This window comes from Quercus robur, chromosome 6, assembly GCF_932294415.1.
Source record: "Quercus robur chromosome 6, dhQueRobu3.1, whole genome shotgun sequence".
Taxonomy (NCBI): domain Eukaryota; kingdom Viridiplantae; phylum Streptophyta; class Magnoliopsida; order Fagales; family Fagaceae; genus Quercus; species Quercus robur.
The window spans coordinates 39,765,866-39,785,642 of NC_065539.1; the positions used below are offsets into that span (position 1 = coordinate 39,765,866).

The 19,777-nt window shown below is 36.9% G+C and overlaps 1 pseudogene; it reads right to left on the bottom strand.

Annotated features, from left to right (window-relative positions):
• Positions 1 to 2,745: 2,745 nt before the first annotated feature.
• Positions 2,746 to 19,626, bottom strand: LOC126690182 (cellulose synthase-like protein G2; annotated as a pseudogene).
• Positions 19,627 to 19,777: the final 151 nt, after the last annotated feature.

Here is a 19,777-nt window from a genome sequence, read left to right on the forward strand (position 1 = left end):
CTTCTCTCTCTAAAAAGCCTTATAAAACGTGCTTAGGGTTTTCTTTATATACTGGGAAAAGTAGATTAGAAACTCTAATCCTTAATGGGCTTGAACTGCTGTTTGGGCTTAATTAAAATCCTACAAATACGACTTTCGATTGGTCAAGCTTGTCTTTCGACCGATCGAACCAGGCAGATTATGAAATCTTCTTCCTGCAGCTTGTATGTTCTTGAATCGTGACTTGAATCACCTTAAGCATTGTCTAATAATACCTATAAACTCTAGGATCTATATCTAGACAAGTTTGTGTTCACTACTTGCCAATTTTTCTAATACTTTTAGAACCTAACAAATTCCACTGATGACTCAATGGCCATTTGCTCAGTAGGGATTAGACATCATGGGCCCATTTCCAATAGCAGCACGACAATTGAAATTCCTCATAGTAGGTATAGACTACTTCACGAAGTGGGTAGAAGCCAAATCCTTGGCCACCATCATAGAGAAGAACATGTGGAGCTTCATTTGGAGGTACATCATCTGTAGATACGGGATCCCTAGAGTCCTAGTCTTAGATAACGGATGCAATTCGAAAACAACTCCTTTTGGGACTTTTACTCGTAGTTGGGAATTAAGAACCACTACTCCTCTCCTGCCCACCCTCAAGCCAACAGACAGGTTGAAGTCACAAACTGATCCTTGCTTAAAATTATCAAGACTCGACTCGAGGGGGCAAAGGGTATATGGCGTAAAGAGCTTCCAAGCGTACTATGGACATACAAGATAACGGCCAAAACACCTACAGGGGAAACACTGTTTCAGCTAGCATATGGGAGCGAAATGATTATTCCAGCAGAGGTCAAGCTCATAAGCTACAAGGTGGATAATCACGATGAAAAGAAAAATGACAAAGCAAGGCGTCTATAGCTTAACCTACTGGACGAAATCAGGGCAATGGCAAAGCAGAGACTCGCACGATACCAGGACCTCATGGCCAAGCACTACAACTCTCGGGTCAAACAAAGAGACTTCAAGGTGGGAGACCTTGTCTTGAGAAGGGCAATGGGTGCCGCTAGAGACTCCGCCCAAGGAAAGTTCGGCCCTAATTAGGAGGGACCTTACAAAATCACGTCATGGTAGAGGAAAGGCACCTACAATCTAGAGACACTAGACGAACAGATGTTGCACCATCCGTGGAACACCAAGCACCTACGAAAGTACTACCAGTAGAGATGATAACATGGAGAGCAACACTTTTCGTCTTCGGTTTACTTTAATTAATTTTAGCTACACTCCTCAGTTTTATGGTTTACCTTAGTTAATTTTTGCTACAAATACTTTTTAAGCCCAAAGGGCGGGTTTTTTTTTTAGAGAACTACTTTTCTACAAATGCATGGTTTATCATAATAAGAGGAGTTTTATTCAGATATGACTAATGTGTTATTCTACAAAATATTATAAAGTCCATAAAGTGGACGAGTTCATCAGTCCATAAATTGGACAAGTTTAGTATCAAGTCCATAAAATGGACAAGTTTATAAAGTGGACGAGTTTATTACTAAGTCCCTAAAGTGGACAAGTTTAAAAGTCCATAAAGTGGATGAGTTTATTACTAAGTCCATAAAGTGGACGAGTTCATCACTCCATAAATTGGAAAAGTTAAGTATCAAGTCCATAAAATGGACGAGTTCATAAAGTGGACGAGTTTATTACTAAGTCCCTAAAGTGGATGAGTTCATTAGTCCATAAAATGGACGAGTTTATGACTAAGTCTATAAAGTGGAAGAGTTCATCAGTCCATAAATTGGACAAGTTTAGTATCAAGTCCATAAAATGGATGAGTTCATAAAGTGGACGAGTTCATTAGCCCATAAAATGGATGAGTTTATTACTAAGTCCATAAAGTGGATGAGTGCATCAATCCATAAGGTGGACAAGTTTATTATCAAGTCCATAAAATGGATGAGTTCATCAAATCCATAAAGTGGACAAGCTTGATGGCCCATAAAGTGGACGAGTTTATAAAATAGATGAGTTCATTCCAAAAGGATGAATTATTATTAGTCCGTGAAGAGGACAAGTTCTCTAGTAAGTCCATATAATAGACAAGCTCATCCCATAATTATAAGTTATTATCATAAAGTCCACTAATATAAGAAATCGTAAGTGGACGGGTTCATTCCACATATAGATAGGTTCAGGAGTTTATCCACAAGGTTGACGAATCCATAATTGATGTAAACGGACTTATAAAGTCCAAAAAAGAAGACAAATTCATTCCACAAAGATGGCTTAATCCATAATTAAGGTGGACAGGCCCACAAAGAAGGGTTCATAACTCAGTCAACAAAGCTGACGAGGTAATCCCCCAGTTTACAAATTCATCTTATTAAAGTTGACATGATCAATAGAGTAGACGGATTCATAAGAGCAAGAAGATGAACATACACACAACAATAAACATACTGAAAGAGACGGATATGAAATACCATAAATAAAATGAAGTTTTTACAAACAGAGCCTAAGAAAAAATAAAAAGGGCACTATCCGAAATTAGACTACATTTACAATAAAAAGGAAAGAAAAATGCTAAGTTCATGAAGCAGGGGGGTCTTGTGGGGCCTCGTCACCCTGTGGAGGAAGATCTGGGGCATCCCGAGCTAAAGGGTCGTCAGCAACTGGAGGATTGGCCGATGGAGTTATAGGAACGACAGGAGGATTCAAGGCAGGCTGAGCAAGGACAACGCTGTCATCTTAAGTATCCTACTCTGACTCAGTGGAGTCGTCGGTCTCTTCAGGAATAGCGTCGCCCACAAGTGTTGTTGGCAAGGGGTCAACCATTAAGACCTTCGCCAAGCCTAGGTGAGGGTAATTGGATTTGACCTGTTTAAGGCAATCCTTAAACCCCACACCATAATATTCAGTCCAGGAATCAATGAATGTCTGTGACTCCTTAAACTCTTTTACAGCGTTGGCCTTAACTGTTTCCACCTGGCCCAAGAGAGTTGCCAACTCCTTCTCTGCCGTCTCCTTGGCTTCTTGATCTTCTTTTCGCTGATAACCCTCCTCCTTCAACAGGCAATCACCCCTTCGTTGGCAACGCCCTTGACCTATAAAGCCTTCATACAAACCAATGCCTACAAGACAGAGCAACCGTTAACTGGTTAGCATGAAAATGAATGAGTAAAAGAAGGAATGGAAGAAACTTACCCGAGCAAGGTCAAAGAGGCCTGAATCCCCCAGCTCCCCTGTCGCCTGGCTAACACAAGGATCCTCGTCATTATCTTTGATAATGGATTCAAACATCTCGATAGCATAATCCTTGTGGGTAAGGAGACGACGCTCAGAATCTTAAGTGACGAGGTCGGGCGTCTTCATCAGCCCCTTGCCAGCCCGGTGCTTTGGAGGTGACGGCTTCTTAGGAAGCTTCTCTCCAAGAGTGACGGACGCCTTTTTTGACGAACGGTCGTCCTTCCCGTCACCTTTCCTCTCAATCGCCCCTTACTGACAGCCTTAAGGGCTAATGAGGACTCCCCCACCTTAGCTTTCTTCTCTTCCTCTTTCTTACGAGCAACAGCTGCCCTCACCCTCTATCTAGCTGCCTCCATTTCTACAAAGACAAATGAAGAGTATTTGCACAAGTGACGACCAAAAAGAAAACGAGTACAAAGACGACGGGAGAAATTAAGGGATACTTACGCCGCCGGGAATAGGTGTTTAGCTTACAAGCTACCGGCATCAACTCCGGACCTCCGTAGTAAAGGTGTAAAGTGTTAAGTGTAATAAGATCCCAACACTTTCGCTCCTCCAATGGGATCTCTGTTACTCGACGGATGAAGGCTTCTTACTCCTCTGTGATACGTGGACAAATGCTAGCTGAAAATAAGGGAAGGAGACGATGTTAGAAGTTTGAAACAAACAAACAAAGGAAAAGAACAGACAGGATTAACCTAAATCCTTGGTAAAAGCCCAAGTGTTGTCAAAACCGTAGGGCATCGCCTCCCATTCTTCTTGACGACACATCTAGTTCGTCCCTTTTACAAAGAAATACCTACCCTTCCAATTCCTATTAGAGTCAAGCATATCAGATACCAACTTCAACCCCTTCTTCCTCGCTGCAAAGTGGTATATCCCCTGAGACGAGACTATATGTTGGGGTCAATGGCACCAAAAGAACTTGTCAATGGTTAACTAACGGTTCCCACCACTTAGACAACCACACAAAATCTCAACCCCAATGAATATCCTCCAAGCGTTGGGGGCAATTTGGCTAACGAATAAACCAAAAAAATTGGCCAGCTAATGGTGAAGCGCCATCAACGGCAACCTCAATCCTACCACAAACATGGCATCATACATGCCAACGTCCACGGTCTTCCCCAAGTAGCATTTCTCAAACTTCCCAGGGAGATAGATTGGGATGTCGTCCGAAATCTGGTAACAGTCTCATAAGGTTTTGAAGACTTTGTCCAACATCGTCGACAAAAAGTCATTAACAGTCCATATCTTGGGAAGGATGAAAGGATGGTCATCTTCGGGGGCTCCCGAGGTGCTATCTAAAGCCTCCTCATCACCGTCATTATTATCCCCGTGACTCTCTCTCTCTCTCTCTTCCCCCTCATCTTCCTCATCACTCATCACTCCCTCATCTTCTCCTTTATAACTTTCCACTTCCTCATCAAAAGATTGGGCTGACATTTCCCTCTCTGATGACTAAGAGAAGCCCTCCTCGAGCTTGTGACCTGATGGGAAGACCTCGTCATAGCCAGCTCCATCGCGAACTAACAACTGTTCATTCGTCACTTCTCTAGACATCTGACTACCTACAAGCGACGAAAGTATTCAAAGAATCTAAGTTGACGGCCATTCTAAAAAATATATTTTTTCACAATCAAAAGAGAAGGATAAAAGTAAAAAACAAGAGGTAATAAGAGCAACGGTGACTTACCGAGTAAAATTGATGGACTCATGAAAGATGACGGTCTTAGCCAAAGCAAGATGACGTGGGCAAAGTTCCCAAAATGACAAGTTCGCTCTAATAATCAATAGCAGTAAAATAGAGGAAAATGAGGGGGGAGGTGAGGTATATATAAGGGAATATATGCACAGAAGATGAGGCGACGCCCTCGTCCAGATGCAAAGCCAATTGAGTTATGCCACGTGTCCAAGCATTAAATAAAGGCTACTCGAGGAGTTGCCCATAAATGATTTTCCCTTTCTCCTGAGCAAAAGAAAATTAGTAAATAAAGTTCATCTCCATAACCTGTCAGCTTAAGCTGACGAAGCTATAGAGTGGGGGTAGCTAATAAGGATAAAATTGTAAATACAAACACTCACTGATGGAAAGGCGTAGACCGACGTTCCAAACAAACCCGTCAATCCTGTATCCATTAACACATGACAACAGTAGGGGATGCACAAGATTGATGATTTTGGCTTGACAATCACTTTCTCCACACATGCATGTATAAGGAAATATATTGTGCCCCACACTCAGTGTTAATCAAAAAAGAATCCTATAAGGAAAGAATTCCGCAAAATACGCTCATGAGGGCTCCTATAAGGAAAAGACTTCTAAACCAAGGAAGTGATGTCAACCCTCTACTACTATAAAAGCCTCAAAACCCTCACTAACCAAGGTACGCATAATTCGACCTAGTTCTGGCACTCTAGAGTTGTGAGAAGTTCTAACTTGACCTTCGGAGGGTATTTGGCCAACATCACACCGGTACTCTCTATTAGGTCTTTTCTTTTTGTTGTGCAGGTATTATTTCAAGAACATGAAAGCCATGTGACTTATTGTTGATTTTTCAGCATCATCAATCCGCAACATCATTTGACCAAGAAAAGGGGATAGAACTAGAAATATAAAATTTTACATGATAATTCATCGGTGTATATCTTGTATACATCCTATGTATTAGGGTTGTTCCCCTATTTTCCTTTTTAGTGGCCGTTTGGATACAAACGTGTTAGCGTTTGTGCTTGTGCTAGCGTTTTTTGTGTAGGTCCTGTGCACTGTTCACAGGACCCGTAAGTATGGATTTCAACAAATTTTTATTTAAAACTAGGTCCCACAGCACTATTCATATATTTAAAAATTATTTTGCTACAATGTTTTCAATTTTTAGTTTTCAGCAATAAGCGGTATATAAACAGACTCTTAGTATAAAATTTTATTTATCAAAATGAACTGAAATGTATAAATTGGTACTTCTCTTCAGTCAACAGGAACTGTGGCTTATGAAGAGCACACATGGTCTTATTGCGTACACTTTGGTTTTAGTTTAAAAAGCATAGGCTAGCAGTTTTGGAGTTAGCGTGTTATTGTATGTTTGTGTATTATCAAAAAAAAAAAAAAAAGTTTAAAAAGCATAAGGATTTTGATGCGAGGGTATATTTCCCCTGTGCTGTATCAATAAAGAAATGTCGATGCACCACATGTGAACTCTTCCCACATTGACATAAATAATGGCCATGAGAGGTTTTGTAGGTATTACTGCCTACACCTGACAGGTGTCTCATAGCTATTAGTTATCCCTCACCTCTCAACCACCCCCAATTTTTTCTCTTAGGTCATGGATTTCTGGATTTTATTTATTTATTTTCTCCTCAAGTTAAGTCTTCAATAAAAAATTTTAAAAATACTGGATAAACAACACTTTTTTTTACATCTCATTCTTTTCTTCTTCTTTTTTCTGGAAATACATCTCATTCTTGAATCTAATAAAAATTTAGAATGGAATGATTATTTAGTGATTTCAATGCAAAGTGTGCAATAAACTGTGTGTATTAGTATTTATCCTATAAAGTAACGGGTAAGGTTTATATTCAAGTACAAGTACTTGATGCAACACTGGATTAACACATGATTATTTTAGCACAGATGTCATACCTTTGTTGATACTCAAAGGGTAGCTCAAGGCTTAGGCAAGTTAGGCTCCAATTTTTAAAATATTTTTCCCTAAAAAAAGGCTCCATTTTATTATAAAAATGCCTAAAATTATAGAATGATGTTAAAGATATTACAAATTTTTTGCGCCACCAATCAAAGAAAAAACAATTAAACATTCGTTATTAAGTGGTTGAAACTCACCAATAACATCCATTACCACATCAAATCACATTTATTATTACATCTATTTATGTGTTTTATGTAGTAATTTTTTTTTTTAGAAAAATTTTTATGTAGTAAGGTTTGTATTAATTTTAGCATTTTTCAAGATTATATGATAATAAGTGGTTTAAAAAAAAATGGTCGTTTACTATTTTTCTTAACTCCAAAATATTATACCAACAAAAACTCAACTCAATTGAAAATCATAAACATTTTGGGGAAATACAATTATAGTGATGGTATAATTTTTGTAAGCCAATGTTTATTTAATTGATATTTAAATACAAAGGCCCAAATAAAATTATTGCCTTTGGCCCCCAATTAGCTGGATTGAGCCGGCCTTGTTGATATCGTATTTTGTTCAGCCTTGATTGACATGTCAAAATACTGATTTAAGCCCTATAAAGAAAAAAAAAAAATGTGTTTTTAAACTTGAAAATATACACACACACACACACACACACACATATATATAAGAAATTACATAGAAAAATTTTATTTATCCCAATCAGAGATTGTATAAATTATTTTAATAATCCAAGAGTTCAAAATCTCGAATTTGCCATTTTTGCTAAGTTTGACCAACATCGACTAACCCTAACCAGGACTAGTAAAATATTTGACAAAAAAATCCAATCTTTCGATCAAGATAAATTTTTTTCATTTTAAAGATCATGAAATTCTATTTAAAATAACAGTTCACAAAACAAAATCATAGTTAAAATAGATAAGATGTCATGAAAATATCAAAATTCTAATTAAAAATACTATTTCATTATTTTTCAAGTTAAAAGTCTTTTTTTTTTTTGGGCGTTTTGCCAAATAAATTATACAAATCCATCCACAACGGGTGCAAAGGGCCTAAAACACATTAATGTATGACGGATTAGCTACACTACAAAAAAGGGGCTTGACGATATCCCCTTCAAATTAGGAGGAACTAATTTTGCAAGATAAGTGCTACACGATTTTCCCCTCCCTTTCAAGTGCAATATCTCAGTGATACTCTCATGTATTGGACCTCACTTATTAAGGAGGGGTTTTAGCCCCATACGTGAAGGCAGTGTTAGAATTATAATTAAATGAAGAGATTCATCATTTCCTAACATCTTAAACTTTTTGGACAATAGGTAATCTATCAATTATTACCGTCACACATGTCAGAGGGGTTATGCCTTTGCACTTGTTTGTACAACTATATTTTGGAAATCTTCTAAACAAGCATGTATTGCCAAGTTCACAACGGAATTAAAATTTATCTTATTGGATAAAGCAAGTAAAGATGTAGAGTGGCTTCATCATTTTTTGGATGATATGCCAATGTGGATGAAACTTGCGTCTCACATTTGTATACATTGTTATAGCAAATCAGCAATTGGTAGATCACAAAGTTGTACGTACAATGGTAAGTCTCAACATATATTTCATAGACATAAATCATGAGACAATTGCTCTCAAATGGAATTGTCTCCATTAACTAAATAAAGTCAAAAGATAATATAGAGGATCATCCTTTAACCAAAGATTTGAGTAGAGAACAAGTAAATATGCTCATCAAAAGGAATGGGTTTAAAGCCTATGACCTAAAAGTTCCATGATGGCAACCCTATCTAACTGATTAGAGATCCCAAGATCTAGGTTCAAAGGAACTGTAGAGACTAGTTTTATCACTATGGAGATAGCATCTCCTATCCATTGTCCATTGATTTTAATGATTCTTATATCTTGGAAATCCAAGTGGAGTATAGTAAAATACTCTTAATAAGAATTCACCTATATAAGTGCGAATTTGGCCAATTCTATCAAAGTTTCACAACTAAATCCTCTATAGCACTTCATGAAAAATCAAAAGTTGGTCAAGGTCAAATTGAACACAATCATAAAGAATGAACTGTGTTAAAAAAAGTTGTGTGAATTTTATTATCTTAGTATACACAAATGATTGAACACTTCAAGACATCATGTTCACTTATTAGCCAATATATTTGATTATCTTTCATGGAGGAAGGTTCAAGGCTAAAAGCTATATATCTTGATACAATGACCTTTCTTCTACTCTTTCTGTCTGCATAAACATTTGTATTGTGTTTTCTCAATTTTCATTCAATGTGGAGGATTGTTAGATAAATGTGGTTTGCAAGTGTTTAGGTGGCTAACTTTGAGCTAAGGTAAAACTGGGACCCACATGTTTTTTGCAGCGAGTACTCCTTTGTCAGGAAATTAAGGTCATGTGGTCACTTGGCCAAATTGACTACTATATATATAATTCCCATTTGAACATGATTTTAATTGGTGAAATCCTTAAGTACCACATTGAAGAGGAATTAGACATTTTATGAGTTTATATGCTTTCCGCCTACCCACACCAAGTCAAGTCAGATTGGGTTGAGCTACTTGTGTGTCTATAAATATTTCGTCTCTCATTCATTCTAGATTTTTTTTTTTTTTTTCCGTCGTTAATTTTCATTCTAGATAGTTTTTTTCTTCCTATAATTAATTCTCAAGCATAGAGTCTATGAGAAATAAAGATACACAATTTTGTTTGCTAAGCATTTAGATTAATATTGTTTGTGTTTCTTTTTGTTTATTGCTGTAGGATCCCAAATAATATTATCGACAATATTAGCAATCCAAAATAACAATCACACACAAGAACAAAAAATTTACGTGAAAAACCCTTTCTCTTTAAAGGGAAAAATCACAAGACAAATTCCAAATAATTTCACTATTATCAAATCAATTACAATAATTTTTTGTGTATGTCTCATGGCTAAGAAAAAAATCTCTCTTGTTTTCTTTGCTCTCACACACACTGATTATCTTTCTCAAATGTGACAACACTTTACTCTCTCCTTTTTTATTTTTCTTCTCCCTGCACAGCTCTCTCTTGACTGTCTTCTTTCTCTAAGCGGCTTGCTTTTGGCTGCTCTCTCAATCTAGTTGTGTGTACCACATTTTAGCGCCACACGCATGCCTTTTATATAAAAGCATGCCCTCACACTCTTAAATCAATACGTATGGTACTTGCAAGGAATTAGGACTCCTTGCTATTCTAGCCTATCGCAAACTCATTAAAGAGTAGTGATTAGATGCTGTCGGACTCCTAGAAACACACAAAGTACAAACTGACCATGATCTCTTATTTCAACTTGATATAGGAGTCTAAATCACTTGGGCTTTTATTCTTCATGGGCTGGACTATGGTGCATGTGCACCCAACAATTGCTAATGTATCAAGATAGACAGAAGACTAAAAGATTTGAAGACCCAATTTTGAGGGAAAAAATCTATCTTAATGAGATAGTATCGAATACTAGCATTGTTGTAGTCAGTGAGTATTTTTATTTGTTTTACAGAAATCCATTTGTTGAACTTGTATAAAAAATCTATTTATAAGTATTGTTTTTAAATATTTTTATGTTCCTATTTACTTAATCACAAAATTAAATTATTTCCTACAATTATTTCCAACATGGAATACAGATTTTACATTGTAAAATGGTTTGTACCAGAGACCTTGAACTACTTTTCTCCACATTCTAAAATCTCCCGAAGAAAGTGTTTCGAATAACTTACTATTTCCCCTTACATTTCGACACCATCCCTTCCAGAATCGGATAACTGAGAATTAGAAAGAAGAATGAAAGGAAAACTTGTCCAAACATCTCCTCCAAATTCTTCTCAATTGTCACTCTTCTTACTCCACAGAAGAAGCAAACAATATTTAATATGACCAATATAAACAGGGGACCATGAACATGGCAGCCCCTTCGAAATCAAATTTACCTTTTTCATATTTCTCAAGCTTTTCTTTGTCAACAGCTTTATTTGTTAAGCTTAAATTCACATTCTTTTTGCTTAAACACTTCATGATGGCGTCCAAAAATCCAAATAAGCACCCCGAAATTGACCTTATTATGTATATTCTTTGCTCATTCCACCAATCCTTAATTGAGCCATCACTTGAGAGGACCTCATATAAGTGCTGGAAAAGGCAGGACATGTAAATTGTTACAAACACAGCAAACCATGGGTCTGAAACCTGTAATAACAATTAAAAAAAGTATGTTAGATTCAAGAGGCACACTTGATGACTCATACCGTACGGGACAAGATTAAACAATTTATCCCTTCTGGATAATCATAGAGATAGTGGCTATTGCCTACTGGTCTTTTTTTTTTTTTTTTTTTTTAATAAAAAAATGTGGTCTCCAGTATGGCCTCATCGACCCTGCACCACATGACGACAATGAATAATATCATGTGTACCACATAGTCCTTGCTAAGGCTATTGTTCGATCCGCTCCTCTTTTAGTGCTGGAACAATAACTTCTACCATCAAGCCACATCCATGTGTGGTAGTGGCTATTGGTCTCTAGTCTAAAGGCCTATCACTTATGGTATAGGTATATTAAAAAATTTCAACTTACCAGATTAGTGTTTCTTTGGAGGCACCATAAAATCATTGCAAATTATTTATTTTTTACAGCATTAGGGTTTCTTTGGAGGCGCTATAAATTCATTGTAAGCACTTCAAAAATAATAATCCATTGGCAACCCTAGTTACCATTACTATTAGGATGTTTTTGGTGTGACAGATATACTTGTAAAATTACATCACAAGCCCTAATAATATAATTTTAAAACAACCATTAATGTGTCAAAGGACTTATATATATAGATTAGAACTTTGTTACGATATATAGTTTACCTTAGGGTACAAAGGAATGCCATTCAAGAGACACACTTGAGGAACTATGCCATATATGAGAAGAGCTATAGACGCAAGGGATGAGAATGTAAAGTATCCATAACACATGCTTTGAAGAACGGACATTCTTGACACCCCATATGTAAGAGGATTGAATTTCGAGAGCCCAACTTGTAACAAATTGGAGCTCCACTTCATAAGTTGGACCATACCATCCTTCATATCAATAGCGGTGCAGCCCAAAAAACTGTAAAGCCAGAGGAGTCTAAGGAGTCCAAGGCAGAGTCTAAACGACCTGTAGCAGTATAGCAGAACTATGAACTACATGTAGTATTAGTTAGTCCAGTCAGTTACTGACAAGAGTCCAAGTGTCAACATCCTATGCATCTGTCCACATGTCATCATCAAAGGAATTTCAGCTATAGGTTGTTAGGGCAGTTCCACAATCTTCGGCAGTAGTAAATATATATATCGAAAGTCTGTAACTATAATCAATGCTATTGAATTGAATGAATCAAGAACTGAGAATTTCACAAACTCTTTCTTCCTTCTTGGTTCTCTCTGTATTTCCTTTTCCTTGTTAGTACTGCTCTTCGTTTTCTTTTCATGGTATCAGAGCTCCATTAATGGCTTCAGCTCCAAGCTCTACTTCTTCAACCACTCCTTCCACTACAACTACTTCCATAGCTCCTATAGTGAATCCTTCGTTGCTACTCCTATCAAACATGGCGAGCATGATGACAATCAAGCTTGACTTTACCAACTATATGGTGTGCAAGCATCAGATTGTTGTGATTCTTGAAGCTTACTCCATGATTGGTTTTGTGGATGAGTCATGTGAAGCTCCTGCTCCATTTCTGAGAGATAGTTCTGGAAGTTTTACGAGGGAACCTAATCCTGAGTTTGTCAATTGGAAAAACAGAGAGCAGGCCTTATTCACCTTTATCTACTGTACTCTATCTCCTTCAGCTCTTGCCATCATTGTGGGTCAAAAATCTGCTAAAGGAGTTTGGCAAGTGCGTGAAAAGAGGTTTGCTTTTGTTTCTTGATCTCATGTTTTGAGTTTAAGGAATGAATTGCTTAGCATAAAGAAAGGTCCTGAGAGTATTGATACCTTCTTTCAAAGATTTAAAGAAGCTAGGGATAAACGAAGTTTTGTAGCTTTTTTCATTGATGAAGAAGAACTTATACATTTAGTTTTAGAAGTTTTACCTCGTGAATATGATGCTTTTTGCTCTGCCATAAGAAGTCGTAATGATGTGTTTACATTAGAAGAATGAAATACCTTATTGAATGCTGAAGAGAGAGCTATTAGGAAAAAGTCTGAATCTAGAGATACAACTATGGTGATAGGCCAAACACATATTGACCCCTTGTAATGAATTAATTGATTAATCAGCCAAGTTTATTAATTAATCAAATTAACATGCAATATACGTGGCAGCACAAACAAATCACCAATTAAACTAAGTGTGCAGCGGAAATTAAATTGACACAGTCATTTGTTTACGAATAGGAAAAACCTACACGACAAAAAACCCAACTGAGTGATTTTAAGGTCACCACTCCCAAGAATCCACTAGTATCAAAATAAGCGATTACAAGTAAATTATTAAAACAAGCGATTACAAGTAAAGGAATCTCAGTACCTTATACCAACCTACAGTTGAACTCTTACCCCAATACCCAATTGGATTTGTTTTGTAGTGACAATCTCTCCTTTCAATGCACGACTCCCAGTAGGTGACTAACCAATTGCGTGGATCCCAATACGCTACTTGATCACCAACTTGAGAAGGATGTTAGCTGCAAAATTCTTCAGTTCATCATATAATGAAGATCATGAAGTTACTTGGTCACAAAACTCTACGGTGTACAAAACATAGCAGCTTCTTAAAGAGAATGAAGAACTAGGGCAAACTAGGTTTCCAGTTACACTTTTCTTCACACTTGTGCAATTGTGCTCTTGTGCAACTTTTGTCACCCTTTTACGGCCCTTAAAATAATCCTTATATATGTTTAAAGTTGTGAGAAAAGAAAGCCCAAACATACATTCACGGATTAGATGGGAAACAATCCTAAAAAACTAAGTTTTATAAACCTCGATAGATAGTCATCTATCGAGTTAGCTATCAAGCCACGGGCTTCAGCAACTTTTAAACCTCGATATATGCTAGCTACCTAGTTTTAATGAAAAATTCTTTCTTCACTTAATTCTTGGACAAACTTGCATGGTTTTTACACTTGAACTTGAAACCTTATTTCTTGAAGCATCAAACACATCCTAGATCTACCCAATTACAAATAAAGTGTGTTTTGTCAAAGGATTAGCCATTTACATAAAAGATTGACATATGTTCCTATCATTGAATCACATATGTCCTAACATATGGCTATGCTGCTTCAAAGTGGGTTTAATCAGAACAACAATAGGGGTAGAGGTAGAAATGGCAATCCAAGAGGTCATGGAAAAGGATTTAACAATTTTGGTCCCAATTTTGGGTTCAATAATGGTAAATCTTCTAGTCATCCTACCTTTGGGTTTCATAATGGTTCTTTCTCTAGAAATGCCTCTAATCCTTCTCAATTTTCTGGACCTCAATCCAATTTTCAAGTCAAGCATGGTTCTGGTACTCCTACTACTCAAGTTCCAGGGCAGAATTTTCCTAATTCCAGGCCTTCTTATCAAATTTGTGGCAAGAATGGTCACATTTCCTTGGATTGTTATCATCGCATGGACTTTGCTTATTAAGGCAAACATGCTCCAACCAAGTTAGCCTCTATGGCAGCTAGCTCAATGGTAGCAGCTGCAAATTCTGCTTCAACATCTACATCTAATTGGCTCATTGATACAGGGTGTTCTGACCATGTAACTCCTTACCTCTCTCAACTTTCTTTGCTCTCTCAAGCTACAAATGGTAATGAGACTGAAACTATTGTAAATGGGCAAGAATTTCCTGTGACACATGTTGGAAATGGTAAGCTTATCACTCCTTCTCATCATTTTTGCTTAGATAACATTCTTAGGGTTCCTACTTTAGCTTCCAACTTGTTATCTGTCCATAAATTGTGTTTACGAAACAATGTCTTCTGTTATTTTGATGCCAATCAGTTCTTAATTATGGATTTACCTATGGTGAAGGTTCTTTATCAAGGCCTGAGTGAAGATGAAGTCTATCCAATCCCTCTTTCTTCTTCACTTACAACAGATCCTGGTTTCCCTTCATCTCTTGCTTTCAACTCCAACTCTTCAATCAAGCATGCTATCTCCAGTCAAGTAATACTGTGGCATCAAAGGCTTGGTCATCCTTGTTCCAAGCTTCTTCAATCTGCTTTAGCTTCTTTTCAATGTTACTATTTCTGTTAATAATGACATTTGTTCTCAATGTAAATACTACATAAGTGCTATAATGCACAGAATTCCTTTTCCAAAACATGACATGGCAAGTACCTCTCCTTTACAACTTGTTCATTTGATGTATGGGGTCCTGCCCTTGTGACTTTTGTACTTGGCTATAGAATCTATGTCATTTTTGTTAATGATTTCACTAGATTTACCTAGTTGTTTCATCTTAAACATAGATCTGAAGTGTTTATAGTTTTTCTGCACTTTAAAGCTCTTGTTGAAACTCAATTTGGATCTAAAATTAAAACTCTTAGGACTAATGGTGGTGATGAATACACCAATAATCATTTTAAGTCCTTTTGTTTGGACCATGGCATCTAACACCAATTGTCTTGTCCTTATACACCTCAGCAGAATGGTGTAGTTGAGAGGAAACATAGACAAATTGTTAAGAGTGGCCTTTCTAAGCTTCAACAATCTAGACTTCCCTCTTCCTATTGGTGCTATGCTTTTAGCACTACCACTTATCTAATAAATAGGGTTACCTCCTCTGTCCTTCAATTTCAATCTCCTTGGGAAAGGCTGTTTCACTCTCCCCCTTCTCTACAGTCCTTGAAAACTTTTGGGCGTGCTTGCTTCCCTTTCCTTAGGCCTTATACTAATCATAAACTTCAACCTAAGTCCACTCAGTGTATCTTCTTAGGATACCCTCCTTTAACCAAAGTATAGACCTGTCTTGACCCTCACACACAGAAGGTTTATATCACATCACATGTTATCTTTCATGAATCTGATTTTCTAGGTTTACCTGCTACTTTACCCTCTTCTTCCATCACTTCTGAGGTTCCTTGTCCTTCCTTTGATCTTTGGTTATCCACTCTTTTACCCAGTTCCTCCTCTAATTCTTTATCTGTTGTGTCAGCTGTTTTTCCTCCCTTGTAGCCTTCTGTTGTTGTGTCTGATGTACCTTCTAATGCTCTTTCTGATGTGTCCAGTCTTGTCACTTCTCCCAGTCCTGTTACTCCTACTAAACCTATGCCTCAGTCTTCCCTTCCTCCTACTCAGTCTGTGTCTACTTCTAATCCTAATACACACCCCATGCTTACCAAATCCAAACATGGTATTTTTAAGCCCAAAGCTTCCACAGTTGTGAAGGACTATTCTCAAGTTGAACCTCCTATTTTCAATGTTACTTCACTGCATTCCCAATGGGTTGAAGCTATGGATTCTAAGTATGCTTCTCTGTTAAAACAAAAAACTTAGTCTTTGGTACCTCTTCCAGCTGGTAAAAATGTAGTCTCTTGTAAATGGGTCTATAAGATTAAGAGAGGCAGTGATGGAGCTATTGCTAGGTACAAAGCTAGACTAGTGGCCAAAGGGTTCTTGCAACAATATGGGTTGGACTATGAGGAGACATTTAGTCCTGTTGTGAAACCTACAACTGTGAGGATTATTTTAGCTTTGGTTGTGCAGCACCATTGGTCATTGAAGCAATTAGATGTTTCTAATGCTTTCCTTCATAGGGTGCTTCATGAAGAGGTTTTTATGTCTCAACCTCCTGGATATGTTGATCCAGCCAATCCTTCTCTTGTTTGCTTTTTTCATAAGGCCATTTATGGACTGAAACAAGCACCGAGGGCCTAGTTTGAAAGATTCACCACCCAATTGTTTCATCTTGGCTATCTTGCATCATGGTTCCTGTGTGGTCTACCTCCTTCTTTATGTGGATGATATCATTGTCACTGGGAATGAGCCTTCTTTAATTGATTAGCTTATCACTAAACTTAGTGCTGTTTTTTATTTAAAGGATCTTGGTCCACTTGGATTCTTCCTTGGACTTCAGATTGAATACACTCCTCAGGGTTTGTTTGTGCATCAATCTAAGTATGCCACAAATTTGCTTACCAAGTTTAACATGATGGATTGCAAGCCTTGTCTCACACCTTGTTCACCCACTATGCATGTGAACTCTTAAAATAGTTTTGTCCTTGTTGATCCTACTTCCTATAAGAGCATGGTTGGTGCATTGCAGTACTTAACTTTCACTAGGCCTGATCTATCCTATTCAGTTCAACAAGCATGTCAATTCATGAGTCAGCCTACTCAACATCATTTGATTGCAACTAAAAGGATTCTTAGGTATCTTGGTATTCATTTTCAGCCTGGTTCTTTGGCCCTTTCAGCTTAATGTGATGCTGATTGGGCTAGTGATCCACTTGATAGAAAATCCATCACTGGTATGGTGGTCTTTTTGGGTAATTCTCCTATCACATGGTCAACTAACAATTGACAGTGGCTAGGTCCTCTATTGAGGCTGAATATAGGGCTTTAGCTGCAACAGCTACTGAGTTGTCTTGGATTAGGCAAATTCTTAAGGATTTGGGTGTTTATTTATCTATGCCTCTTAAGTTGTGGTGTGATAATGTGTCTGCTTTGGCTTTGGCTTCAAATCCTGTCTTCCATGCTTGTACAAAGCATATTGAGGTGGATTATCATTACATTCGAGAGAAGGTTATGGCTAAGGACTTGTAGGTTCACTTTATCTCTACTCAGGATCAGCTAGCTGACATATTTACCAAGGCTCTTTATTCTCCTAAGTTCCAAGCTCTTGTCTTCAACCTGATGGGAGTTCCTCCCTTCAGTTTGAGGAGGGATGTAAAGCCAAAGGAGTCTAAGGAGTCCAAGGCAGAGTCTAAATGACCTGTAGTAGTATAGTAGAACTATGAACTACTTGTAGTATTAGTTAGTTCAGTCTGTTATTGATAAGAGTCCAAGTGTCAGCATCCTATGCATTTGTCCACGTGTCAGCAGCAGAGGAATTTTAGCTATAGATTGTTAGGGCAGTTCCACAATCTTTGGCAGTAGTTAATATATATATCCAAAGTCTGCAATTGTAATCAATGCTATTGAATTGAATGAATCAAGAACTGAGAATTTCACAAACTCTTTCTTCCTTCTTGGTTCTCTCTATATTTCCTTTTCCTTCTTAGTACTACTCTTCGTTTTCTTTTCAAAAACATGGTCTCTTGGGGTAAAGATACACTGATATCCATCCTTTGCAATTCAAAAGATACCCAGTGAATGTACCGTGACTACCGTCCAATAAACAAGCATACGAGAATCCTATCTGTATCCAATTAAGGAATAACAAATTAAAAACATTAATGTCATATATGTACAACTTGAATAACAGACTTTCAAAATGAGTTTCATTCTCACATTCAATACAACTAAGCTACTTCATGAAAAATCTACAATACCTTCATGATTAGGTTTCCCATATAATGCCTTCCTTTTCAAGTAAAAGCCCGTTCCTAAGAGTAATGGCCCTCTTAGCCCATCCATGCCTTTGAACTTGGTCTAAGTTGGATCGAGAACATGTAATATATATGTTAGCATGAAGAGTAATGCTAGGGATACTATATTTTTTTTTTTTAGTAGAGGGATATACTACAAATTTTAGATGTGTCATTGGTCAAAAAAAAGTAATGTAGATATTTATTTAAGATATTATTGAGATCCATTGATCACATTTATTGTAACATTGTCTGATTGTGAAACAATAAGTATAATCACAATAAATTTCAAATATTTTTAACAAAGATTGAGGTAGTAAGTTGTGATTGGTATATAATATTGATGTCATATAGGTGGTCTCATGTGAATAGGTTGTTGCACTAATTGTAGTTTGCCACCTCAACATGTGGAAAAAAAAATTGTGAAATTTGTTGAGTTTATAATATTTTTGAATATAAAAACCAATATCTCAACAATATAAATATATATATATATATATATATATGTATATATATTACTCACTATATTTCAACAATCTAAATTGGCTTAAGAACACGTGCACGCATGCAAAACATTTTGCTTTTTCATTTACCGCGAAAGCTGATCTTGCTTGGCCATCATATTTGTCTTTCTTGTTAATATTGTAGAAAATTTGTGGGTATTGAACGAAGGCAAGTGAGTGAGATAACTGGGAGTCAAGATGGAAGCATATTGCCTGGCGAGCAGATGTAGGATCATTGCAGTACATGTCACAGTCTAGCACCAATAAGTAAGGGCAATTGCTGATTACTCCCGAAACTCGAAGCTGCAGTTGTACTGTTTTTTAGTGCTACTATTTGTGTTTAACTAAATGCTTTCATGCCAAAGAAATAGAGATAGTTTACTTACTAAGGTGTTGAGGGCTCCAGCTTTAAAACTATGAGGCCATGATGGTCTTCTTTCCCGAGAGATATAGACAAGAAGAGGCATCTTAGTTTGGTCTTCAACGTTCTCTTCGTTGCTTTTATTGTCATGTGTTGAACTTTTCAGTGCAATGCATGGTTTCTCACTAATTTATAATTTAAATGCATTCATGAACCTTATTACTTTTTTATTTAATAATTTCTTTGTTGGCCTTTTTAATGACTATTTTCTTGGATGGTTATTGAAATATGACAACTTGGTAATATCCATATATGATATATAGTGAGTGAGTCATTCATTTTCCACCTACTCAGGTAAATAAATCAAGGGAGTTAATTTCATACTAAATGCCATATTGGTTTAGCCATGAAAAAATATATTTTGGTGGACCGGTTAATACTAGTATGTTTCAAAATTATCT